Source organism: Salmo salar, chromosome 27 (assembly GCF_965601325.2).
Source record: "Salmo salar chromosome 27, fSalSal1, whole genome shotgun sequence".
NCBI lineage: Eukaryota > Metazoa > Chordata > Actinopteri > Salmoniformes > Salmonidae > Salmo > Salmo salar.
Genome location: NC_138317.1, coordinates 16,896,575 through 16,920,924, shown reverse-complemented (window position 1 = coordinate 16,920,924; position 24,350 = coordinate 16,896,575). Strand labels below are relative to the sequence as shown.

The window sequence follows — 24,350 nt, the reverse complement described above, 5'->3', positions numbered from 1 at the left end:
AGTTTGATTTGGATGTCAACAAGTCTCGTTTAGATATTGTCTGGCTCAATGCCAAAATAACTGACTGTGTGCTCCTCATTCCAATTTCACTGGGATCTTGATCGTACTTTATTTACACCAGGATGGCTGAGTGGTTTTGATGTTGGAATAAAAATCCAATGAACAGTATGTTCTCATGGGTACCAACCCCATTCCTGGAAAAAGTTTACTTTAGATGTAATCAACCCTCCTTTCACTCATTTACATTTAGCGGGGATCAAATCTGAAAGAAATGACTATGACAAGTTCTTCCATTTTGACTCAGCTCTTGTTAATCTTTTAGAAACACCTGGATGGCAGTGTGTTAAAGGCATTAGAATCATGATCGAAATCAAAAAAGTTCTTGTTGGTAAGAAATCTACATCTGGTAGAACGTTTGATTTGGATGTAATCAAGTTTCATTTACATATTGTCTGGATCAAAGACAAAAAATCTGACTGTGTGCTCCTTATTCCATTTTGACTGGGCCCTTGATGTTGTGCTCTTTACACCAGGATGGCCGAGAGGGTAAGGCGTTGGACTTAAGATCCAATGGACATATGTCGTCGTGGGTTCAAACCCCACTCCTGGTAGAAGTTTGTCTTTGATTCGGATGTTATCAATTGACCTTTCACTCATTGGACATTTTTTTGGATCAAAGCTGAAAGAATTGACTTTGTTTCCCATATTCCGACTTGACTCAGCAAGTGTTTATCCTTTAAAAACACAAAAGATGGCTGAGTGGTTAAGGTGTTAGAGTCATTATCAACTCAATTGATGTTCTTCTTGCTTCGAAACCCTATTCTTGTATTAAGTTTGATTTGGATGTCAACAAGTCTCGTTTAGATATTGTCTGGCTCAAAGCCAAAAAAACTGACTGTGTGCTCCTCATTCCAATTTCACTGGGATCTTGATCGTACTTTATTTACACCAGGATGGCTGAGTGGTTTTGACGTTGGAATAAAAATCCAATGAACAGTATGTTCTCATGGGTACCAACCCCATTCCTGGAAAAAGTTTACTTTAGATGTAATCAACCCTCCTTTCACTCATTTACATTTAGCGGGGGTCAAATCTGAAAGAAATGACTATGACAAGTTCTTCCATTTTGACTCAGCTCTTGTTAATCTTTTAGAAACACCTGGATGGCAGTGTGTTAAAGGCATTAGAATCATGATCGAAATAAAAATGTTCTTGTTGGTAAGAAATCTACATCTGGTAGAACGTTTGATTTGGATGTAATCAAGTTTCATTTACATATTGTCTGGATCAAAGGCAAAAAATCTGATTGTGTGCTCCTTATTCCATTTTGATTGGGCCCTTGATGTTGTGATCTTTACACCAGGATGGCCGAGAGGGTAAGGCGTTGGACTTAAGATCCAATGGACATATGTCGTCGTGGGTTCAAACCCCACTCCTGGTAGAAGTTTGTCTTTGATTCGGATGTTATCAATTGACCTTTCACTCATTGGACATTTTTTTGGATCAAAGCTGAAAGAATTGACTTTGTTTCCCATATTCCGACTTGACTCAGCAAGTGTTTATCCTTTAAAAACACAAAAGATGGCTGAGTGGTTAAGGTGTTAGAGTCATTATCAACTCAATTGTTGTTCTTCTTGCTTCGAAACCCTATTCTTGTATTAAGTTTGATTTGGATGTCAACAAGTCTCGTTTAGATATTGTCTGGCTCAAAGCCAAAAAAACTGACTGTGTGCTCCTCATTCCAATTTCACTGGGCTCTTGATCGTACTCTATTTACACCAGGATGGCTGAGTGGTTTAGACATTGGAATTAAAGTCAGATGAACAGTATGTTCTTGTGGGTTCCAACCCCATTCCTCGAAAAAGTTTACTTTGGATGTAATCAACCCTCCTTTCACTCTTTTACATTTAGCGTGGATCGAATCTGAAAGAAATGACAATGAAAAGTTCTTCCATTTTGACTCAGCTCTTGTTAATCTTTTAGAAACACCTGGATGGCAGTGTGTTTAAGGCGTTAGACTCATGATCAAAATTAAAATGTTCTTGTTGGTTCGAAATCTACATCTGGTAGAATGTTTGATTTGGATGTAATCAAGTTTCATTTACATATTGTCTGGATCAAAGGCAAAAAATCTGACTGTGTGCTCCTTATTCCATTTTGACTGGGCCATTGATGTTGTGTTCTTTACACCAGGATGGCCGAGAGGTTAAGGCGTTAGACTTAAGATCCAATGGACATATGTCCTCGTGGGTTCGAACCCCACTCCTGGTAGAATTTTGTCGTTGATTTGGATTTTGTCAATTGTCCTTCCACTCATTGGAAATTTGTTTGGATCAAAGCTGAAAGAATTGACTTTGTTTCCGATATTCCGACTTGACTCAGCAAGTGTTAATCCTTTAAAAACACAAAAGATGGCTGAGTGGTTAAGGTGTTAGAGTCATTATCAACTCAATTGATGTTCTTCTTGCTTCGAAACCCCATTCCTGTATTAAGTTTGATTTGGATGTCAACAAGTCTCGTTTAGATATTGTCTGGCTCAATGCCAAAATAACTGACTGTGTGCTCCTCATTCCAATTTCACTGGGATCTTGATCGTACTTTATTTACACCAGGATGGCTGAGTGGTTTTGATGTTGGAATAAAAATCCAATGAACAGTATGTTCTCATGGGTACCAACCCCATTCCTGGAAAAAGTTTACTTTAGATGTAATCAACCCTCCTTTCACTCATTTACATTTAGCGGGGATCAAATCTGAAAGAAATGACTATGACAAGTTCTTCCATTTTGACTCAGCTCTTGTTAATCTTTTAGAAACACCTGGATGGCAGTGTGTTAAAGGCATTAGAATCATGATCGAAATCAAAAAAGTTCTTGTTGGTAAGAAATCTACATCTGGTAGAACGTTTGATTTGGATGTAATCAAGTTTCATTTACATATTGTCTGGATCAAAGACAAAAAATCTGACTGTGTGCTCCTTATTCCATTTTGACTGGGCCCTTGATGTTGTGATCTTTACACCAGGATGGCCGAGAGGTTAAGGCGTTGGACTTAAGATCCAATGGACATATGTCGTCGTGGGTTCAAACCCCACTCCTGGTAGAAGTTTGTCTTTGATTCGGATGTTATCAATTGACCTTTCACTCATTGGACATTTTTTTGGATCAAAGCTGAAAGAATTGACTTTGTTTCCCATATTCCGACTTGACTCAGCAAGTGTTTATCCTTTAAAAACACAAAAGATGGCTGAGTGGTTAAGGTGTTAGAGTCATTATCAACTCAATTGTTGTTCTTCTTGCTTCGAAACCCTATTCTTGTATTAAGTTTGATTTGGATGTCATCAAGTCTCGTTTAGATATTGTCTGGCTCAATGCCAAAATAACTGACTGTGTGCTCCTCATTCCAATTTCACTGGGATCTTGATCGTACTCTATTTACACCAGGATGGCTGAGTGGTTTTGACGTTGGAATAAAAATCCAATGAACAGTATGTTCTCATGGGTACCAACCCCATTCCTGGAAAAAGTTGACTTTAGATGTAATCAACCCTCCTTTCACTCATTTACATTTAGCGGGGATCAAATCTGAAAGAAATGACGATGACAAGTTCTTCCATTTTGACTCAGCTCTTGTTAATCTTTTAGAAACACCTGGATGGCAGTGTGTTAAAGGCATTAGAATCATGATCGAAATAAAAATGTTCTTGTTGGTTCGAAATCTACATCTGGTAGAACGTTTGATTTGGATGTAATCAAGTTCATTTACATATTGTCTGGATCAAAGGCAAAAAATCTGACTGTGTGCTCCTTATTCCATTTTGACTGGGCCCTTGATGTTGTGATCTTTACACCAGGATGGCCGAGAGGTTAAGGCGTTGGACTTAAGATCCAATGGACATATGTCCTCGTGGGTTCGAACCCCACTCCTGGTAGAAGTTTGTCTTTGATTCGGATGTTATCAATTGACCTTTCACTCATTGGACATTTTTTTGGATCAAAGCTGAAAGAATTGACTTTGTTTCCCATATTCCGACTTGACTCAGCAAGTGTTTATCCTTTAAAAACACAAAAGATGGCTGAGTGGTTAAGGTGTTAGAGTCATTATCAACTCAATTGTTGTTCTTCTTGCTTCGAAACCCTATTCTTGTATTAAGTTTGATTTGGATGTCATCAAGTCTCGTTTAGATATTGTCTGGCTCAATGCCAAAATAACTGACTGTGTGCTCCTCATTCCAATTTCACTGGGATCTTGATCGTACTCTATTTACACCAGGATGGCTGAGTGGTTTTGACGTTGGAATAAAAATCCAATGAACAGTATGTTCTCATGGGTACCAACCCCATTCCTGGAAAAAGTTGACTTTAGATGTAATCAACCCTCCTTTCACTCATTTACATTTAGCGGGGATCAAATCTGAAAGAAATGACTATGACAAGTTCTTCCATTTTGACTCAGCTCTTGTTAATCTTTTAGAAACACCTGGATGGCAGTGTGTTAAAGGCATTAGAATCATGATCGAAATAAAAATGTTCTTGTTGGTTCGAAATCTACATCTGGTAGAACGTTTGATTTGGATGTAATCAAGTTCATTTACATATTGTCTGGATCAAAGGCAAAAAATCTGACTGTGTGCTCCTTATTCCATTTTGACTGGGCCCTTGATGTTGTGATCTTTACACCAGGATGGCCGAGAGGTTAAGGCGTTGGACTTAAGATCCAATGGACATATGTCCTCGTGGGTTCGAACCCCACTCCTGGTAGAAGTTTGTCTTTGATTCGGATGTTATCAATTGACCTTTCACTCATTGGACATTTTTTTGGATCAAAGCTGAAAGAATTGACTTTGTTTCCCATATTCCGACTTGACTCAGCAAGTGTTTATCCTTTAAAAACACAAAAGATGGCTGAGTGGTTAAGGTGTTAGAGTCATTATCAACTCAATTGATGTTCTTCTTGCTTCGAAACCCCATTCCTGTATTAAGTTTGATTTGGATGTCAACAAGTCTCGTTTAGATATTGTCTGGCTCAATGCCAAAATAACTGACTGTGTGCTCCTCATTCCAATTTCACTGGGATCTTGATCGTACTTTATTTACACCAGGATGGCTGAGTGGTTTTGACGTTGGAATAAAAATCCAATGAACAGTATGTTCTCATGGGTACCAACCCCATTCCTGGAAAAAGTTTACTTTAGATGTAATCAACCCTCCTTTCACTCATTTACATTTAGCGGGGATCAAATCTGAAAGAAATGACTATGACAAGTTCTTCCATTTTGACTCAGCTCTTGTTAATCTTTTAGAAACACCTGGATGGCAGTGTGTTAAAGGCATTAGAATCATGATCGAAATAAAAATGTTCTTGTTGGTAAGAAATCTACATCTGGTAGAACGTTTGATTTGGATGTAATCAAGTTTCATTTACATATTGTCTGGATCAAAGGCAAAAAATCTGACTGTGTGCTCCTTATTCCATTTTGACTGGGCCCTTGATGTTGTGATCTTTACACCAGGATGGCCGAGAGGGTAAGGCGTTGGACTTAAGATCCAATGGACATATGTCGTCGTGGGTTCAAACCCCACTCCTGGTAGAAGTTTGTCTTTGATTCGGATGTTATCAATTGACCTTTCACTCATTGGACATTTTTTTGGATCAAAGCTGAAAGAATTGACTTTGTTTCCCATATTCCGACTTGACTCAGCAAGTGTTTATCCTTTAAAAACACAAAAGATGGCTGAGTGGTTAAGGTGTTAGAGTCATTATCAACTCAATTGTTGTTCTTCTTGCTTCGAAACCCTATTCTTGTATTAAGTTTGATTTGGATGTCAACAAGTCTCGTTTAGATATTGTCTGGCTCAAAGCCAAAAAAACTGACTGTGTGCTCCTCATTCCAATTTCACTGGGCTCTTGATCGTACTCTATTTACACCAGGATGGCTGAGTGGTTTAGACATTGGAATTAAAGTCCAATGAACAGTATGTTCTTGTGGGTTCCAACCCCATTCCTCGAAAAAGTTTACTTTGGATGTAATCAACCCTCCTTTCACTCTTTTACATTTAGCGTGGATCGAATCTGAAAGAAATGACAATGAAAAGTTCTTCCATTTTGACTCAGCTCTTGTTAATCTTTTAGAAACACCTGGATGGCAGTGTGTTTAAGGCGTTAGACTCATGATCAAAATTAAAATGTTCTTGTTGGTTCGAAATATACATCTGGTAGAACGTTTGATTTGGATGTAATCAAGTTTCATTTACATATTGTCTGGATCAAAGGAAAAAAAATCTGACTGTGTGCTCCTTATTCCATTTTGACTGGGCCCTTGTTGTTGTGTTCTTTACACCAGGATGGCCGAGAGGTTAAGGTGTTAGACTTAAGATCCAATGGACATATGTCCTCGTGGTTTCAAACCCCACTCCTGGTAGATGTTTGTCGTTGATTTGGATTTTGTCAATTGTCCTTCCACTCATTGGAAATTTGTTTGGATCAAAGCTGAAAGAATTGACTTTGTTTCCCATATTCCGACTTGACTCAGCAAGTGTTAATCCTTTAAAAACACAAAAGATGGCTGAGTGGTTAAGGTGTTAGAGTCATTATCAACTCAATTGATGTTCTTCTTGCTTCGAAACCCCATTCTTGTATTAAGTTTGATTTGGATGTCAACAAGTCTCGTTTAGATATTGTCTGGCTCAATGCCAAAATAACTGACTGTGTGCTCCTCATTCCAATTTCACTGGGATCTTGATCGTACTTTATTTACACCAGGATGGCTGAGTGGTTTTGACGTTGGAATAAAAATCCAATGAACAGTATGTTCTCATGGGTACCAACCCCATTCCTGGAAAAAGTTTACTTTAGATGTAATCAACCCTCCTTTCACTCATTTACATTTAGCGGGGATCAAATCTGAAAGAAATGACTATGACAAGTTCTTCCATTTTGACTCAGCTCTTGTTAATCTTTTAGAAACACATGGATGGCAGTGTGTTAAAGGCATTAGAATCATGATCGAAATAAAAATGTTCTTGTTGGTAAGAAATCTACATCTGGTAGAACGTTTGATTTGGATGTAATCAAGTTTCATTTACATATTGTCTGGATCAAAGGCAAAAAATCTGATTGTGTGCTCCTTATTCCATTTTGATTGGGTCCTTGATGTTGTGATCTTTACACCAGGATGGCCGAGAGGGTAAGGCGTTGGACTTAAGATCCAATGGACATATGTCGTCGTGGGTTCAAACCCCACTCCTGGTAGAAGTTTGTCTTTGATTCGGATGTTATCAATTGACCTTTCACTCATTGGACATTTTTTTGGATCAAAGCTGAAAGAATTGACTTTGTTTCCCATATTCCGACTTGACTCAGCAAGTGTTTATCCTTTAAAAACACAAAAGATGGCTGAGTGGTTAAGGTGTTAGAGTCATTATCAACTCAATTGTTGTTCTTCTTGCTTCGAAACCCTATTCTTGTATTACGTTTGATTTGGATGTCAACAAGTCTCGTTTAAATATTGTCTGGCTCAAAGCCAAAAAAACTGACTGTGTGCTCCTCATTCCAATTTCACTGGGCTCTTGATCATACTCTATTTACACCAGGATGGCTGAGTGGTTTTGACGTTGGAATAAAAATCCAATGAACAGTATGTTCTCATGGGTACCAACCCCATTCCTGGAAAAAGTTTACTTTAGATGTAATCAACCCTCCTTTCACTCATTTACATTTAGCGGGGATCAAATCTGAAAGAAATGACTATGACAAGTTCTTCCATTTTGACTCAGCTCTTGTTAATCTTTTAGAAACACCTGGATGGCAGTGTGTTAAAGGCATTAGAATCATGATCGAAATAAAAATGTTCTTGTTGGTTCGAAATCTACATCTGGTAGAACGTTTGATTTGGATGTAATCAAGTTTCATTTACATATTGTCTGGATCAAAGGCAAAAAATCTGACTGTGTGCTCCTTATTCCATTTTGACTGGGCCCTTGATGTTGTGATCTTTACACCAGGATGGCCGAGAGGTTAAGGCGTTGGACTTAAGATCCAATGGACATATGTCCTCGTGGGTTCGAACCCCACTCCTGGTAGAAGTTTGTCTTTGATTCGGATGTTATCAATTGACCTTTCACTCATTGGACATTTTTTTGGATCAAAGCTGAAAGAATTGACTTTGTTTCCCATATTCCGACTTGACTCAGCAAGTGTTTATCCTTTAAAAACACAAAAGATGGCTGAGTGGTTAAGGTGTTAGAGTCATTATCAACTCAATTGTTGTTCTTCTTGCTTCGAAACCCTATTCTTGTATTAAGTTTGATTTGGATGTCAACAAGTCTCGTTTAGATATTGTCTGGCTCAAAGCCAAAAAAACTGACTGTGTGCTCCTCATTCCAATTTCACTGGGCTCTTGATCGTACTCTATTTACACCAGGATGGCTGAGTGGTTTAGACATTGGAATTAAAGTCAGATGAACAGTATGTTCTTGTGGGTTCCAACCCCATTCCTCGAAAAAGTTTACTTTGGATGTAATCAACCCTCCTTTCACTCTTTTACATTTAGCGTGGATCGAATCTGAAAGAAATGACAATGAAAAGTTCTTCCATTTTGACTCAGCTCTTGTTAATCTTTTAGAAACACCTGGATGGCAGTGTGTTTAAGGCGTTAGACTCATGATCAAAATTAAAATGTTCTTGTTGGTTCGAAATCTACATCTGGTAGAATGTTTGATTTGGATGTAATCAAGTTTCATTTACATATTGTCTGGATCAAAGGCAAAAAATCTGACTGTGTGCTCCTTATTCCATTTTGACTGGGCCATTGATGTTGTGTTCTTTACACCAGGATGGCCGAGAGGTTAAGGCGTTAGACTTAAGATCCAATGGACATATGTCCTCGTGGGTTCGAACCCCACTCCTGGTAGAATTTTGTCGTTGATTTGGATTTTGTCAATTGTCCTTCCACTCATTGGAAATTTGTTTGGATCAAAGCTGAAAGAATTGACTTTGTTTCCGATATTCCGACTTGACTCAGCAAGTGTTAATCCTTTAAAAACACAAAAGATGGCTGAGTGGTTAAGGTGTTAGAGTCATTATCAACTCAATTGATGTTCTTCTTGCTTCGAAACCCCATTCCTGTATTAAGTTTGATTTGGATGTCAACAAGTCTCGTTTAGATATTGTCTGGCTCAATGCCAAAATAACTGACTGTGTGCTCCTCATTCCAATTTCACTGGGATCTTGATCGTACTTTATTTACACCAGGATGGCTGAGTGGTTTTGATGTTGGAATAAAAATCCAATGAACAGTATGTTCTCATGGGTACCAACCCCATTCCTGGAAAAAGTTTACTTTAGATGTAATCAACCCTCCTTTCACTCATTTACATTTAGCGGGGATCAAATCTGAAAGAAATGACTATGACAAGTTCTTCCATTTTGACTCAGCTCTTGTTAATCTTTTAGAAACACCTGGATGGCAGTGTGTTAAAGGCATTAGAATCATGATCGAAATCAAAAAAGTTCTTGTTGGTAAGAAATCTACATCTGGTAGAACGTTTGATTTGGATGTAATCAAGTTTCATTTACATATTGTCTGGATCAAAGACAAAAAATCTGACTGTGTGCTCCTTATTCCATTTTGACTGGGCCCTTGATGTTGTGCTCTTTACACCAGGATGGCCGAGAGGGTAAGGCGTTGGACTTAAGATCCAATGGACATATGTCGTCGTGGGTTCAAACCCCACTCCTGGTAGAAGTTTGTCTTTGATTCGGATGTTATCAATTGACCTTTCACTCATTGGACATTTTTTTGGATCAAAGCTGAAAGAATTGACTTTGTTTCCCATATTCCGACTTGACTCAGCAAGTGTTTATCCTTTAAAAACACAAAAGATGGCTGAGTGGTTAAGGTGTTAGAGTCATTATCAACTCAATTGATGTTCTTCTTGCTTCGAAACCCTATTCTTGTATTAAGTTTGATTTGGATGTCAACAAGTCTCGTTTAGATATTGTCTGGCTCAAAGCCAAAAAAACTGACTGTGTGCTCCTCATTCCAATTTCACTGGGATCTTGATCGTACTTTATTTACACCAGGATGGCTGAGTGGTTTTGACGTTGGAATAAAAATCCAATGAACAGTATGTTCTCATGGGTACCAACCCCATTCCTGGAAAAAGTTTACTTTAGATGTAATCAACCCTCCTTTCACTCATTTACATTTAGCGGGGATCAAATCTGAAAGAAATGACTATGACAAGTTCTTCCATTTTGACTCAGCTCTTGTTAATCTTTTAGAAACACCTGGATGGCAGTGTGTTAAAGGCATTAGAATCATGATCGAAATAAAAATGTTCTTGTTGGTAAGAAATCTACATCTGGTAGAACGTTTGATTTGGATGTAATCAAGTTTCATTTACATATTGTCTGGATCAAAGGCAAAAAATCTGATTGTGTGCTCCTTATTCCATTTTGATTGGGCCCTTGATGTTGTGATCTTTACACCAGGATGGCCGAGAGGGTAAGGCGTTGGACTTAAGATCCAATGGACATATGTCGTCGTGGGTTCAAACCCCACTCCTGGTAGAAGTTTGTCTTTGATTCGGATGTTATCAATTGACCTTTCACTCATTGGACATTTTTTTGGATCAAAGCTGAAAGAATTGACTTTGTTTCCCATATTCCGACTTGACTCAGCAAGTGTTTATCCTTTAAAAACACAAAAGATGGCTGAGTGGTTAAGGTGTTAGAGTCATTATCAACTCAATTGTTGTTCTTCTTGCTTCGAAACCCTATTCTTGTATTAAGTTTGATTTGGATGTCAACAAGTCTCGTTTAGATATTGTCTGGCTCAAAGCCAAAAAAACTGACTGTGTGCTCCTCATTCCAATTTCACTGGGCTCTTGATCGTACTCTATTTACACCAGGATGGCTGAGTGGTTTTGACGTTGGAATAAAAATCCAATGAACAATATGTTCTCATGGGTACCAACCCCATTCCTGGAAAAAGTTTACTTTAGATGTAATCAACCCTCCTTTCACTCATTTACATTTAGCGGGGATCGAATCTGAAAGAAATGACTATGACAAGTTCTTCCATTTTGACTCAGCTCTTGTTAATCTTTTAGAGACACCTGGATGGCAGTGTGTTAAAGGCATTAGAATCATGATCGAAATAAAAATGTTCTTGTTGGTAAGAAACCTACATCTGGTAGAACGTTTGATTTGGATGTAGTCAAGTTTTATTTACACATTGTCTGGATCAAAGCCAAAAGATCTGACTGTGTGCTCCTTATTCCATTTTGACTGGGCCCTTAATGTTGTGCTCTTTACACCAGGATGGCCGAGAGGTTAAGGCGTTGGACTCAAGATCTAATGGACATATGTCCTCGTGGGTTCGATCCCCACTCCTGGTAGAAGTTTGTCTTTGATTCAGATGTTATCAATTGACCTTTCACTCATTGGACATTTTTTTGGATCAAAGCTGAAAGAATTGACTTTGTTTCCCATATTCCGACTTGACTCAGCAAGTGTTTATCCTTTAAAAACACAAAAGATGGCTGAGTGGTTAAGGTGTTAGAGTCATTATGAACTCAATTGTTGTTCTTCTTGCTTCGAAACCCTATTCTTGTATTAAGTTTGATTTGGATGTCAACAAGTCTCGTTTAGATATTCTCTGGCTCAAAGCCAAAAAAACTGACTGTGTGCTCCTCATTCCAATTTCACTGGGCTCTTGATCGTACTCTATTTACACCAGGATGGCTGAGTGGTTTAGACATTGGAATTAAAGTCCAATGAACAGTATGTTCTTGTGGGTACCAACCCCATTCCTTGAAAAAGTTTACTTTGGATGTAATCAACCCTCCTTTCACTCTTTTACATTTAGCGTGGATCGAATCTGAAAGAAATGACAATGAAAAGTTCTTCCATTTTGACTCAGCTCTTGTTAATCTTTTAGAAACACCTGGATGGCAGTGTGTTTAAGGCGTTAGACTCATGATCAAAATTAAAATGTTCTTGTTGGTTCGAAATCTACATCTGGTAGAATGTTTGATTTGGATGTAATCAAGTTTCATTTACATATTGTCTGGATCAAAGGCAAAAAATCTGACTGTGTGCTCCTTATTCCATTTTGACTGGGCCCTTGATGTTGTGTTCGTTACACCAGGATGGCCGAGAGGTTAAGGCGTTAGACTTAAGATGCAATGGACATATGTCCTCGTGGGTTCGAACCCCACTCCTGGTAGAAGTTTGTCTTTGATTTGGATTTTGTCAATTGTCCTTCCACTCATTGGAAATTTGTTTGGATCAAAGCTGAAAGAATTGACTTTGTTTCCCATATTCCGACTTGACTCAGCAAGTGTTAATCCTTTAAAAACACAAAAGATGGCTGAGTGGTTAAGGTGTTAGAGTCATTATCAACTCAATTGATGTTCTTCTTGCTTCGAAACCCCATTCTTGTATTAAGTTTGATTTGGATGTCAACAAGTCTCGTTTAGATATTGTCTGGCTCAAAGCCAAAATAACTGACTGTGTGCTCCTCAAGCCAATTTCACTGGGATCTTGATCGTATTTTATTTACACCAGGATGGCTGAGTGGTTTTGACGTTGGAATAAAAATCAGATGAGCAGTATGTTCTCATGGGTATCAACCCCATTCCTGGAAAAAGTTTACTTTAGATGTAATCAACCCTCCTTTCACTCATTTACATTTAGCGTGGATCGAATCTGAAAGAAATGACAATGAAAAGTTCTTCCATTTTGACTCAGCTCTTGTTAATCTTTTAGAAACACCTGGATGGCAGTGTGTTAAAGGCATTAGAATCATGATCGAAATAAAAATGTTCTTGTTGGTAAGAAACCTACATCTGGTAGAACGTTTGATTTGGATGTAGTCAAGTTTTATTTACATATTGTCTGGATCAAAGCCAAAAGATCTGACTGTGTGCTCCTTATTCCATTTTGACTGGGCCCTTAATGTTGTGCTCTTTACACCAGGATGGCCGAGAGGTTAAGGCGTTGGACTCAAGATCTAATGGACATATGTCCTCGTGGGTTCGATCCCCACTCCTGGTAGAAGTTTGTCTTTGATTCAGATGTTATCAATTGACCTTTCACTCATTGGACATTTTTTTGGATCAAAGCTGAAAGAATTGACTTTGTTTCCCATATTCCGACTTGACTCAGCAAGTGTTTATCCTTTAAAAACACAAAAGATGGCTGAGTGGTTAAGGTGTTAGAGTCATTATCAACTCAATTGATGTTCTTCTTGCTTCGAAACCCCATTCTTGTATTAAGTTTGATTTGGATGTCAACAAGTCTCGTTTAGATATTGTCTGGCTCAAAGCCAAAATAACTGACTGTGTGCTCCTCAAGCCAATTTCACTGGGATCTTGATCGTATTTTATTATACCAGGATGGCTGAGTGGTTTTGACGTTGGAATAAAAATCAGATGAGCAGTATGTTCTCATGGGTATCAACCCCATTCCTGGAAAAAGTTTACTTTAGATGTAATCAACCCTCCTTTCACTCATTTACATTTAGCGTGGATCGAATCTGAAAGAAATGACAATGAAAAGTTCTTCCATTTTGACTCAGCTCTTGTTAATCTTTTAGAAACACCTGGATGGCAGTGTGTTAAAGGCATTAGAATCATGATCGAAATAAAAATGTTCTTGTTGGTAAGAAACCTACATCTGGTAGAACGTTTGATTTGGATGTAGTCAAGTTTTATTTACATATTGTCTGGATCAAAGCCAAAAGATCTGACTGTGTGCTCCTTATTCCATTTTGACTGGGCCCTTAATGTTGTGCTCTTTACACCAGGATGGCCGAGAGGTTAAGGCGTTGGACTCAAGATCTAATGGACATATGTCCTCGTGGGTTCGATCCCCACTCCTGGTAGAAGTTTGTCTTTGATTCAGATGTTATCAATTGACCTTTCACTCATTGGACATTTTTTTGGATCAAAGCTGAAAGAATTGACTTTGTTTCCCATATTCCGACTTGACTCAGCAAGTGTTTATCCTTTAAAAACACAAAAGATGGCTGAGTGGTTAAGGTGTTAGAGTCATTATCAACTCAATTGTTGTTCTTCTTGCTTCGAAACCCTATTCTTGTATTAAGTTTGATTTGGATGTCAACAAGTCTCGTTTAGATATTGTCTGGCTCAAAGCCAAAAAAACTGACTGTGTGCTCCTCATTCCAATTTCACTGGGCTCTTGATCGTACTCTATTTACACCAGGATGGCTGAGTGGTTTAGACATTGGAATTAAAGTCCAATGAACAGTATGTTCTTGTGGGTACCAACCCCATTCCTGGAAAAAGTTTACTTTGGATGTAATCAACCCTCCTTTCACTCTTTTACATTTAGCGTGGATCGAATCTGAAAGAAATGACAATGAAAAGTTCTTCCATTTTGACTCAGCTCTTGTTAATCTTTTAGAAACACCTGGATGGAAGTGTGTTTAAGGCGTTAGACTCTTGATCAAAATTAAAATGTTCTTGTTGGTTCGAAATCTACATCTGGTAGAATGTTTGATTTGGATGTAATCAAGTTTCATTTACATATTATCTGGATCAAAGGCAAAAAATCTGACTGTGTGCTCCTTATTCCATTTTGACTGGGCCCTTGATGTTGTGATCTTTACACCAGGATGGCCGAGAGGTTAAGGCGTTGGACTTAAGTTCCAACGGACATATGTCCTCGTGGGTTCGATCCCCACTCCTGGTAGAACTTTGTCTTTGATTCAGATGTTATCAATTGACCTTTCACTCATTGGACATTTTTTTGGATCAAAGCTGAAAGAATTGACTTTGTTTCCCATATTCCGACTTGACTCAGCAAGTGTTTATCCTTTAAAAACACAAAAGATGGCTGAGTGGTTAAGGTGTTAGAGTCATTATCAACTCAATTGTTGTTCTTCTTGCTTCGAAACCCTATTCTTGTATTAAGTTTGATTTGGATGTCAACAAGTCTCGTTTAGATATTGTCTGGCTCAAAGCCAAAAAAACTGACTGTGTGCTCCTCATTCCAATTTCACTGGGATCTTGATTGTATTTTATTTACACCAGGATGGCTGAGTGGTTTTGACGTTGGAATAAAAATCAGATGAGCAGTATGTTCTCATGGGTATCAACCCCATTCCTGGAAAAAGTTTACTTTAGATGTAATCAACCCTCCTTTCACTCATTTACATTTAGCGTGGATCGAATCTGAAAGAAATGACAATGAAAAGTTCTTCCATTTTGACTCAGCTCTTGTTAATCTTTTAGAAACACCTGGATGGCAGTGTGTTAAAGGCATTAGAATCATGATCGAAATAAAAATGTTCTTGTTGGTAAGAAACCTACATCTGGTAGAACGTTTGATTTGGATGTAGTCAAGTTTTATTTACATATTGTCTGGATCAAAGCCAAAAGATCTGACTGTGTGCTCCTTATTCCATTTTGACTGGGCCCTTAATGTTGTGCTCTTTACACCAGGATGGCCGAGAGGTTAAGGCGTTGGACTCAAGATCTAATGGACATATGTCCTCGTGGGTTCGATCCCCACTCCTGGTAGAAGTTTGTCTTTGATTCAGATGTTATCAATTGACCTTTCACTCATTGGACATTTTTTGGGATCAAAGCTGAAAGAATTGACTTTGTTTCCCATATTCCGACTTGACTCAGCAAGTGTTTATCCTTTAAAAACACAAAAGATGGCTGAGTGGTTAAGGTGTTAGAGTCATTATCAACTCAATTGATGTTCTTCTTGCTTCGAAACCCCATTCTTGTATTAAGTTTGATTTGGATGTCAACAAGTCTCGTTTAGATATTGTCTGGCTCAAAGCCAAAATAACTGACTGTGTGCTCCTCAAGCCAATTTCACTGGGATCTTGATCGTATTTTATTATACCAGGATGGCTGAGTGGTTTTGACGTTGGAATAAAAATCAGATGAGCAGTATGTTCTCATGGGTATCAACCCCATTCCTGGAAAAAGTTTACTTTAGATGTAATCAACCCTCCTTTCACTCATTTACATTTAGCGTGGATCGAATCTGAAAGAAATGACAATGAAAAGTTCTTCCATTTTGACTCAGCTCTTGTTAATCTTTTAGAAACACCTGGATGGCAGTGTGTTAAGGGCATTAGAATCATGATCGAAATAAAAATGTTCTTGTTGGTAAGAAACCTACATCTGGTAGAACGTTTGATTTGGATGTAGTCAAGTTTTATTTACATATTGTCTGGATCAAAGCCAAAAGATCTGACTGTGTGCTCCTTATTCCATTTTGACTGGGCCCTTAATGTTGTGATCTTTACACCAGGATGGCCGAGAGGTTAAGGCGTTGGACTTAAGATCCAATGGACATATGTCCTCGTGGGTTCGATCCCCACTCCTGGTAGAAGTTTGTCTTTGATTCAGATGTTATCAATTGACCTTTCACTCATTGGACATTTTTTTGGATCAAAGCTGAAAGAATTGACTTTGTTTCCCATATTCCGACTTGACTCAGCAAGTGTTTATCCTTTAAAAACACAAAAGATGGCTGAGTGGTTAAGGTGTTAGAGTCATTATCAACTCAATTGTTGTTCTTCTTGCTTCGAAACCCTATTCTTGTATTAAGTTTGATTTGGATGTCAACAAGTCTCGTTTAGATATTGTCTGGCTCAAAGCCAAAAAAACTGACTGTGTGCTCCTCATTCCAATTTCACTGGGCTCTTGATCGTACTCTATTTACACCAGGATGGCTGAGTGGTTTAGACATTGGAATTAAAGTCCAATGAACAGTATGTTCTTGTGGGTACCAACCCCATTCCTGGAAAAAGTTTACTTTGGATGTAATCAACCCTCCTTTCACTCTTTTACATTTAGCGTGGATCGAATCTGAAAGAAATGACAATGAAAAGTTCTTCCATTTTGACTCAGCTCTTGTTAATCTTTTAGAAACACCTGGATGGAAGTGTGTTTAAGGCGTTAGACTCTTGATCAAAATTAAAATGTTCTTGTTGGTTCGAAATCTACATCTGGTAGAATGTTTGATTTGGATGTAATCAAGTTTCATTTACATATTGTCTGGATCAAAGGCAAAAAATCTGACTGTGTGCTCCTTATTCCATTTTGACTGGGCCCTTGATGTTGTGATCTTTACACCAGGATGGCCGAGAGGTTAAGGCGTTGGACTTAAGATCCAAAGGACATATGTCCTCGTGGGTTCGATCCCCACTCCTGGTAGAAGTTTGTCTTTGATTCAGATGTTATCAATTGACCTTTCACTCATTGGACATTTTTTTGGATCAAAGCTGAAAGAATTGACTTTGTTTCCCATATTCCGACTTGACTCAGCAAGTGTTTATCCTTTAAAAACACAAAAGATGGCTGAGTGGTTAAGGTGTTAGAGTCATTATCAACTCAATTGTTGTTCTTCTTGCTTCGAAACCCTATTCTTGTATTAAGTTTGATTTGGATGTCAACAAGTCTCGTTTAGATATTGTCTGGCTCAAAGCCAAAAAAACTGACTGTGTGCTCCTCATTCCAATTTCACTGGGCTCTTGATCGTACTCTATTTACACCAGGATGGCTGAGTGGTTTAGACATTGGAATTAAAGTCCAATGAACAGTATGTTCTTGTGGGTACCAACCCCATTCCTGGAAAAAGTTTACTTTGGATGTAATCAACCCTCCTTTCACTCTTTTACATTTAGCGTGGATCGAATCTGAAAGAAATGACAATGAAAAGTTCTTCCATTTTGACTCAGCTCTTGTTAATCTTTTAGAAACACCTGGATGGAAGTGTGTTTAAGGCGTTAGACTCTTGATCAAAATTAAAATGTTCTTGTTGGTTCGAAATCTACATCTGGTAGAATGTTTGATTTGGATGTAATCAACTTTCATTTACATATTGTCTGGATCAAAGGCAAAAAATCTGACTGTGTGCTCCTTATTCCATTTTGACTGGGCCCTTGATGTTGTGATCTTTACACCAGGATGGCCGAGAGGTTAAGGCGTTGGACTTAAGATCCAATGGACATATGTCCTCGTGGGGTCGAACCCCACTCCTGGTAGAAGTTTGTCTTTGATTCGGATGTTATCAATTGACCTTTCACTCATTGGATATTTTTTGGGATCAAAGCTGAAAGAATTGACTTTGTTTCCCATATTCCGACTTGACTCAGCAAGTGTTTATCCTTTAAAAACACAAAAGATGGCTGAGTGGTTAAGGTGTTAGAGTCATTATCAACTCAATTGTTGTTCTTCTTGCTTCGAAACCCTATTCTTGTATTAAGTTTGATTTGGATGTCAACAAGTCTCGTTTAGATATTGTCGGGCTCAAAGCCAAAAAAACTGACTGTGTGCTCCTCATTCCAATTTCACTGGGCTCTTGATCGTACTCTATTTACACCAGGATGGCTGAGTGGTTTAGACATTGGAATTAAAGTCCAATGAACAGTATGTTCTTGTGGGTACCAACCCCATTCCTGGAAAAAGTTTACTTTGGATGTAATCAACCCTCCTTTCACTCTTTTACATTTAGCGTGGATCGAATCTGAAAGAAATGACAATGAAAAGTTCTTCCATTTTGACTCAGCTCTTGTTAATCTTTTAGAAACACCTGGATGGCAGTGTGTTTAAGGCGTTAGACTCATGATCAAAATTAAAATGTTCTTGTTGGTTCGAAATCTACATCTGGTAGAACGTTTGATTTGGATGTAATCAAGTTTCATTTACATATTGTCTGGATCAAAGGCAAAAAATCTGACTGTGTGCTCCTTATTCCATTTTGACTGGGCCCTTGATGTTGTGTTCGTTACACCAGGATGGCCGAGAGGTTAAGGCGTTAGACTTAAGATGCAATGGACATATGTCCTCGTGGGTTCGAACCCCACTCCTGGTAGAAGTTTGTCTTTGATTTGGATTTTGTCAATTGTCCTTCCACTCATTGGAAATTTGTTTGGATCAAAGCTGAAAGAATTGACTTTGTTTCCCATATTCCGACTTGACTCAGCAAGTGTTAATCCTTTAAAAACACAAAAGATGGCTGAGTGGTTAAGGTGTTAGAGTCATTATCAACTCAATTGATGTTCTTCTTGCTTCGAAACCCCATTCTTGTATTAAGTTTGATTTGGATGTCAACAAGTCTCGTTTAGATATTGTCTGGCTCAAAGCCAAAATAACTGACTGTGTGCTCCTCAAGCCAATTTCACTGGGATCTTGATCGTATTTTATTATACCAGGATGGCTGAGTGGTTTTGACGTTGGAATAAAAATCAGATGAGCAGTATGTTCTCATGGGTATCAACCCCATTCCTGGAAAAAGTTTACTTTAGATGTAATCAACCCTCCTTTCACTCATTTACATTTAGCGTGGATCGAATCTGAAAGAAATGACAATGAAAAGTTCTTCCATTTTGACTCAGCTCTTGTTAATCTTTTAGAAACACCTGGATGGCAGTGTGTTAAAGGCATTAGAATCATGATCGAAATAAAAATGTTCTTGTTGGTAAGAAACCTACATCTGGTAGAACGTTTGATTTGGATGTAGTCAAGTTTTATTTACATATTGTCTGGATCAAAGCCAAAAGATCTGACTGTGTGCTCCTTATTCCATTTTGACTGGGCCCTTAATGTTGTGCTCTTTACACCAGGATGGCCGAGAGGTTAAGGCGTTTGACTCAAGATCTAATGGACATATGTCCTCGTGGGTTCGATCCCCACTCCTGGTAGAAGTTTGTCTTTGATTCAGATGTTATCAATTGACCTTTCACTCATTGGACATTTTTTTGGATCAAAGCTGAAAGAATTGACTTTGTTTCCCATATTCCGACTTGACTCAGCAAGTGTTTATCCTTTAAAAACACAAAAGATGGCTGAGTGGTTAAGGTGTTAGAGTCATTATCAACTCAATTGTTGTTCTTCTTGCTTCGAAACCCTATTCTTGTATTAAGTTTGATTTGGATGTCAACAAGTCTCGTTTAGATATTGTCTGGCTCAAAGCCAAAAAAACTGACTGTGTGCTCCTCATTCCAATTTCACTGGGCTCTTGATCGTACTCTATTTACACCAGGATGGCTGAGTGGTTTAGACATTGGAATTAAAGTCCAATGAACAGTATGTTCTTGTGGGTACCAACCCCATTCCTGGAAAAAGTTTACTTTGGATGTAATCAACCCTCCTTTCACTCTTTTACATTTAGCGTGGATCGAATCTGAAAGAAATGACAATGAAAAGTTCTTCCATTTTGACTCAGCTCTTGTTAATCTTTTAGAAACACCTGGATGGAAGTGTGTTTAAGGCGTTAGACTCTTGATCAAAATTAAAATGTTCTTGTTGGTTCGAAACCTACATCTGGTAGAACGTTTGATTTGGATGTAGTCAAGTTTCATTTACATATTGTCTGGATCAAAGGCAAAAAATCTGACTGTGTGCTCCTTATTCCATTTTGACTGGGCCCTTGATGTTGTGATCTTTACACCAGGATGGCCGAGAGGTTAAGGCGTTAGACTTAAGATGCAATGGACATATGTCCTCGTGGGTTCGAACCCCACTCCTGGTAGAAGTTTGTCTTTGATTTGGATTTTGTCAATTGTCCTTCCACTCATTGGAAATTTGTTTGGATCAAAGCTGAAAGAATTGACTTTGTTTCCCATATTCCGACTTGACTCAGCAAGTGTTAATCCTTTAAAAACACAAAAGATGGCTGAGTGGTTAAGGTGTTAGAGTCATTATCAACTCAATTGATGTTCTTCTTGCTTCGAAACCCCATTCTTGTATTAAGTTTGATTTGGATGTCAACAAGTCTCGTTTAGATATTGTCTGGCTCAAAGCCAAAATAACTGACTGTGTGCTCCTCAAGCCAATTTCACTGGGATCTTGATCGTATTTTATTATACCAGGATGGCTGAGTGGTTTTGACGTTGGAATAAAAATCAGATGAGCAGTATGTTCTCATGGGTATCAACCCCATTCCTGGAAAAAGTTTACTTTAGATGTAATCAACCCTCCTTTCACTCATTTACATTTAGCGTGGATCGAATCTGAAAGAAATGACAATGAAAAGTTCTTCCATTTTGACTCAGCTCTTGTTAATCTTTTAGAAACACCTGGATGGCAGTGTGTTAAAGGCATTAGAATCATCATCGAAATAAAAATGTTCTTGTTGGTAAGAAACCTACATCTGGTAGAACGTTTGATTTGGATGTAGTCAAGTTTTATTTACATATTGTCTGGATCAAAGCCAAAAGATCTGACTGTGTGCTCCTTATTCCATTTTGACTGGGCCCTTAATGTTGTGCTCTTTACACCAGGATGGCCTAGAGGTTAAGGCGTTGGACTCAAGATCTAATGGACATATGTCCTCGTGGGTTCGATCCCCACTCCTGGTAGAAGTTTGTCTTTGATTCAGATGTTATCAATTGACCTTTCACTCATTGGACATTTTTTTGGATCAAAGCTGAAAGAATTGACTTTGTTTCCCATATTCCGACTTGACTCAGCAAGTGTTTATCCTTTAAAAACACAAAAGATGGCTGAGTGGTTAAGGTGTTAGAGTCATTATCAACTCAATTGATGTTCTTCTTGCTTCGAAACCCCATTCTTGTATTAAGTTTGATTTGGATGTCAACAAGTCTCGTTTAGATATTGTCTGGCTCAAAGCCAAAATAACTGACTGTGTGCTCCTCAAGCCAATTTCACTGGGATCTTGATCGTATTTTATTATACCAGGATGGCTGAGTGGTTTTGACGTTGGAATAAAAATCAGATGAGCAGTATGTTCTCATGGGTATCAACCCCATTCCTGGAAAAAGTTTACTTTAGATGTAATCAACCCTCCTTTCACTCATTTACATTTAGCGTGGATCGAATCTGAAAGAAATGACAATGAAAAGTTCTTCCATTTTGACTCAGCTCTTGTTAATCTTTTAGAAACACCTGGATGGCAGTGTGTTAAAGGCATTAGAATCATCATCGAAATAAAAATGTTCTTGTTGGTAAGAAACCTACATCTGGTAGAACGTTTGATTTGGATGTAGTCAAGTTTTATTTACATATTGTCTGGATCAAAGCCAAAAGATCTGACTGTGTGCTCCTTATTCCATTTTGACTGGGCCCTTAATGTTGTGCTCTTTACACCAGGATGGCCTAGAGGTTAAGGCGTTGGACTCAAGATCTAATGGACATATGTCCTCGTGGGTTCGATCCCCACTCCTGGTAGAAGTTTGTCTTTGATTCAGATGTTATCAATTGACCTTTCACTCATTGGACATTTTTTTGGATCAAAGCTGAAAGAATTGACTTTGTTTCCCATATTCCGACTTGACTCAGCAAGTGTTTATCCTTTAAAAACACAAAAGATGGCTGAGTGGTTAAGGTGTTAGAGTCATTATCAACTCAATTGTTGTTCTTCTTGCTTCGAAACCCTATTCTTGTATTAAGTTTGATTTGGATGTCAACAAGTCTCGTTTAGATATTGTCTGGCTCAAAGCCAAAAAAACTGACTGTGTGCTCCTCATTCCAATTTCACTGGGCTCTTGATCGTACTCTATTTACACCAGGATGGCTGAGTGGTTTAGACATTGGAATTAAAGTCCAATGAACAGTATGTTCTTGTGGGTACCAACCCCATTCCTGGAAAAAGTTTACTTTGGATGTAATCAACCCTCCTTTCACTCTTTTACATTTAGCGTGGATCGAATCTGAAAGAAATGACAATGAAAAGTTCTTCCATTTTGACTCAGCTCTTGTTAATCTTTTAGAAACACCTGGATGGAAGTGTGTTTAAGGCGTTAGACTCTTGATCAAAATTAAAATGTTCTTGTTGGTTCGAAATCTACATCTGGTAGAATGTTTGATTTGGATGTAATCAAGTTTCATTTACATATTGTCTGGATCAAAGGCAAAAAATCTGACTGTGTGCTCCTTATTCCATTTTGACTGGGCCCTTGATGTTGTGATCTTTACACCAGGATGGCCGAGAGGTTAAGGCGTTGGACTTAAGATCCAATGGACATATGTCCTCGTGGGTTCGATCCCCACTCCTGGTAGAAGTTTGTCTTTGATTCAGATGTTATCAATTGACCTTTCACTCATTGGACATTTTTTTGGATCAAAGCTGAAAGAATTGACTTTGTTTTCCATATTCCGACTTGACTCAGCAAGTGTTTATCCTTTAAAAACACAAAAGATGGCTGAGTGGTTAAGGTGTTAGAGTCATTATCAACTCAATTGTTGTTCTTCTTGCTTCGAAACCCTATTCTTGTATTAAGTTTGATTTGGATGTCAACAAGTCTCGTTTAGATATTGTCTGGCTCAAAGCCAAAAAAACTGACTGTGTGCTCCTCATTCCAATTTCACTGGGCTCTTGATCGTACTCTATTTACACCAGGATGGCTGAGTGGTTTAGACATTGGAATTAAAGACCAATGAACAGTATGTTCTTGTGGGTACCAACCCCATTCCTGGAAAAAGTTTACTTTGGATGTAATCAACCCTCCTTTCACTCTTTTACATTTAGCGTGGATCGAATCTGAAAGAAATGACAATGAAAAGTTCTTCCATTTTGACTCAGCTCTTGTTAATCTTTTAGAAACACCTGGATGGCAGTGTGTTAAAGGCATTAGAATCATGATCGAAATAAAAATGTTCTTGTTGGTAAGAAACCTACATCTGGTAGAACGTTTGATTTGGATGTAGTCAAGTTTTATTTACATATTGTCTGGATCAAAGCCAAAAGATCTGACTGTGTGCTCCTTATTCCATTTTGACTGGGCCCTTAATGTTGTGCTCTTTACACCAGGATGGCCGAGAGGTTAAGGCGTTGGACTCAAGATCTAATGGACATATGTCCTCGTGGGTTCGATCCCCACTCCTGGTAGAAGTTTGTCTTTGATTCAGATGTTATCAATTGACCTTTCACTCATTGGACATTTTTTTGGATCAAAGCTGAAAGAATTGACTTTGTTTCCCATATTCCGACTTGACTCAGCAAGTGTTTATCCTTTAAAAACACAAAAGATGGCTGAGTGGTTAAGGTGTTAGAGTCATTATCAACTCAATTGTTGTTCTTCTTGCTTCGAAACCCTATTCTTGTATTAAGTTTGATTTGGATGTCAACAAGTCTCGTTTAGATATTGTCTGGCTCAAAGACAAAAAAACTGACTGTGTGCTCCTCATTCCAATTTCACTGGGCTCTTGATCGTACTCTATTTACACCAGGATGGCTGAGTGGTTTAGACATTGGAATTAAAGTCCAATGAACAGTATGTTCTTGTGGGTACCAACCCCATTCCTGGAAAAAGTTTACTTTGGATGTAATCAACCCTCCTTTCACTCTTTTACATTTAGCGTGGATCGAATCTGAAAGAAATGACAATGAAA

At 38.3% G+C, this 24,350-nt stretch overlaps 29 non-coding genes across 29 annotated transcripts; all 29 read left to right on the top strand.

Annotated features, from left to right (window-relative positions):
- Window positions 1-528: 528 nt before the first annotated feature.
- On the top strand, window positions 529-611 carry trnal-uaa (transfer RNA leucine (anticodon UAA)). The gene has a single exon. It is a non-coding gene; the product is annotated as a tRNA-Leu (tRNA).
- A 747-nt stretch (window positions 612-1,358) lies between these two features.
- On the top strand, window positions 1,359-1,441 carry trnal-uaa (transfer RNA leucine (anticodon UAA)). The gene has a single exon. It is a non-coding gene; the product is annotated as a tRNA-Leu (tRNA).
- Window positions 1,442-2,188: 747 nt separating this feature from the next.
- On the top strand, window positions 2,189-2,271 carry trnal-uaa (transfer RNA leucine (anticodon UAA)). Its single transcript has one exon. It is a non-coding gene; the product is annotated as a tRNA-Leu (tRNA).
- Window positions 2,272-3,019: 748 nt separating this feature from the next.
- On the top strand, window positions 3,020-3,102 carry trnal-uaa (transfer RNA leucine (anticodon UAA)). Its single transcript has one exon. It is a non-coding gene; the product is annotated as a tRNA-Leu (tRNA).
- A 746-nt stretch (window positions 3,103-3,848) lies between these two features.
- Window positions 3,849-3,931, top strand: trnal-uaa (transfer RNA leucine (anticodon UAA)). The gene has a single exon. It is a non-coding gene; the product is annotated as a tRNA-Leu (tRNA).
- A 746-nt stretch (window positions 3,932-4,677) lies between these two features.
- Window positions 4,678-4,760, top strand: trnal-uaa (transfer RNA leucine (anticodon UAA)). The gene has a single exon. It is a non-coding gene; the product is annotated as a tRNA-Leu (tRNA).
- Window positions 4,761-5,507: 747 nt separating this feature from the next.
- On the top strand, window positions 5,508-5,590 carry trnal-uaa (transfer RNA leucine (anticodon UAA)). The gene has a single exon. It is a non-coding gene; the product is annotated as a tRNA-Leu (tRNA).
- A 748-nt stretch (window positions 5,591-6,338) lies between these two features.
- On the top strand, window positions 6,339-6,421 carry trnal-uaa (transfer RNA leucine (anticodon UAA)). The gene has a single exon. It is a non-coding gene; the product is annotated as a tRNA-Leu (tRNA).
- Window positions 6,422-7,168: 747 nt separating this feature from the next.
- trnal-uaa (transfer RNA leucine (anticodon UAA)) lies at window positions 7,169-7,251 on the top strand. The gene has a single exon. It is a non-coding gene; the product is annotated as a tRNA-Leu (tRNA).
- Window positions 7,252-7,998: 747 nt separating this feature from the next.
- Window positions 7,999-8,081, top strand: trnal-uaa (transfer RNA leucine (anticodon UAA)). Its single transcript has one exon. It is a non-coding gene; the product is annotated as a tRNA-Leu (tRNA).
- Window positions 8,082-8,828: 747 nt separating this feature from the next.
- On the top strand, window positions 8,829-8,911 carry trnal-uaa (transfer RNA leucine (anticodon UAA)). Its single transcript has one exon. It is a non-coding gene; the product is annotated as a tRNA-Leu (tRNA).
- Window positions 8,912-9,659: 748 nt separating this feature from the next.
- Window positions 9,660-9,742, top strand: trnal-uaa (transfer RNA leucine (anticodon UAA)). The gene has a single exon. It is a non-coding gene; the product is annotated as a tRNA-Leu (tRNA).
- Window positions 9,743-10,489: 747 nt separating this feature from the next.
- Window positions 10,490-10,572, top strand: trnal-uaa (transfer RNA leucine (anticodon UAA)). Its single transcript has one exon. It is a non-coding gene; the product is annotated as a tRNA-Leu (tRNA).
- A 747-nt stretch (window positions 10,573-11,319) lies between these two features.
- On the top strand, window positions 11,320-11,402 carry trnal-caa (transfer RNA leucine (anticodon CAA)). The gene has a single exon. It is a non-coding gene; the product is annotated as a tRNA-Leu (tRNA).
- Window positions 11,403-12,149: 747 nt separating this feature from the next.
- trnal-uaa (transfer RNA leucine (anticodon UAA)) lies at window positions 12,150-12,232 on the top strand. Its single transcript has one exon. It is a non-coding gene; the product is annotated as a tRNA-Leu (tRNA).
- Window positions 12,233-12,979: 747 nt separating this feature from the next.
- trnal-caa (transfer RNA leucine (anticodon CAA)) lies at window positions 12,980-13,062 on the top strand. Its single transcript has one exon. It is a non-coding gene; the product is annotated as a tRNA-Leu (tRNA).
- Window positions 13,063-13,808: 746 nt separating this feature from the next.
- On the top strand, window positions 13,809-13,891 carry trnal-caa (transfer RNA leucine (anticodon CAA)). Its single transcript has one exon. It is a non-coding gene; the product is annotated as a tRNA-Leu (tRNA).
- A 747-nt stretch (window positions 13,892-14,638) lies between these two features.
- Window positions 14,639-14,721, top strand: trnal-uaa (transfer RNA leucine (anticodon UAA)). Its single transcript has one exon. It is a non-coding gene; the product is annotated as a tRNA-Leu (tRNA).
- Window positions 14,722-15,468: 747 nt separating this feature from the next.
- Window positions 15,469-15,551, top strand: trnal-caa (transfer RNA leucine (anticodon CAA)). The gene has a single exon. It is a non-coding gene; the product is annotated as a tRNA-Leu (tRNA).
- A 746-nt stretch (window positions 15,552-16,297) lies between these two features.
- Window positions 16,298-16,380, top strand: trnal-uaa (transfer RNA leucine (anticodon UAA)). The gene has a single exon. It is a non-coding gene; the product is annotated as a tRNA-Leu (tRNA).
- Window positions 16,381-17,127: 747 nt separating this feature from the next.
- Window positions 17,128-17,210, top strand: trnal-uaa (transfer RNA leucine (anticodon UAA)). Its single transcript has one exon. It is a non-coding gene; the product is annotated as a tRNA-Leu (tRNA).
- A 747-nt stretch (window positions 17,211-17,957) lies between these two features.
- trnal-uaa (transfer RNA leucine (anticodon UAA)) lies at window positions 17,958-18,040 on the top strand. The gene has a single exon. It is a non-coding gene; the product is annotated as a tRNA-Leu (tRNA).
- A 747-nt stretch (window positions 18,041-18,787) lies between these two features.
- trnal-uaa (transfer RNA leucine (anticodon UAA)) lies at window positions 18,788-18,870 on the top strand. Its single transcript has one exon. It is a non-coding gene; the product is annotated as a tRNA-Leu (tRNA).
- A 746-nt stretch (window positions 18,871-19,616) lies between these two features.
- On the top strand, window positions 19,617-19,699 carry trnal-caa (transfer RNA leucine (anticodon CAA)). Its single transcript has one exon. It is a non-coding gene; the product is annotated as a tRNA-Leu (tRNA).
- A 747-nt stretch (window positions 19,700-20,446) lies between these two features.
- Window positions 20,447-20,529, top strand: trnal-uaa (transfer RNA leucine (anticodon UAA)). Its single transcript has one exon. It is a non-coding gene; the product is annotated as a tRNA-Leu (tRNA).
- A 746-nt stretch (window positions 20,530-21,275) lies between these two features.
- Window positions 21,276-21,358, top strand: trnal-caa (transfer RNA leucine (anticodon CAA)). The gene has a single exon. It is a non-coding gene; the product is annotated as a tRNA-Leu (tRNA).
- Window positions 21,359-22,104: 746 nt separating this feature from the next.
- trnal-caa (transfer RNA leucine (anticodon CAA)) lies at window positions 22,105-22,187 on the top strand. Its single transcript has one exon. It is a non-coding gene; the product is annotated as a tRNA-Leu (tRNA).
- A 747-nt stretch (window positions 22,188-22,934) lies between these two features.
- On the top strand, window positions 22,935-23,017 carry trnal-uaa (transfer RNA leucine (anticodon UAA)). Its single transcript has one exon. It is a non-coding gene; the product is annotated as a tRNA-Leu (tRNA).
- A 747-nt stretch (window positions 23,018-23,764) lies between these two features.
- trnal-caa (transfer RNA leucine (anticodon CAA)) lies at window positions 23,765-23,847 on the top strand. Its single transcript has one exon. It is a non-coding gene; the product is annotated as a tRNA-Leu (tRNA).
- The last annotated feature ends 503 nt before the right edge of the window (window positions 23,848-24,350 follow it).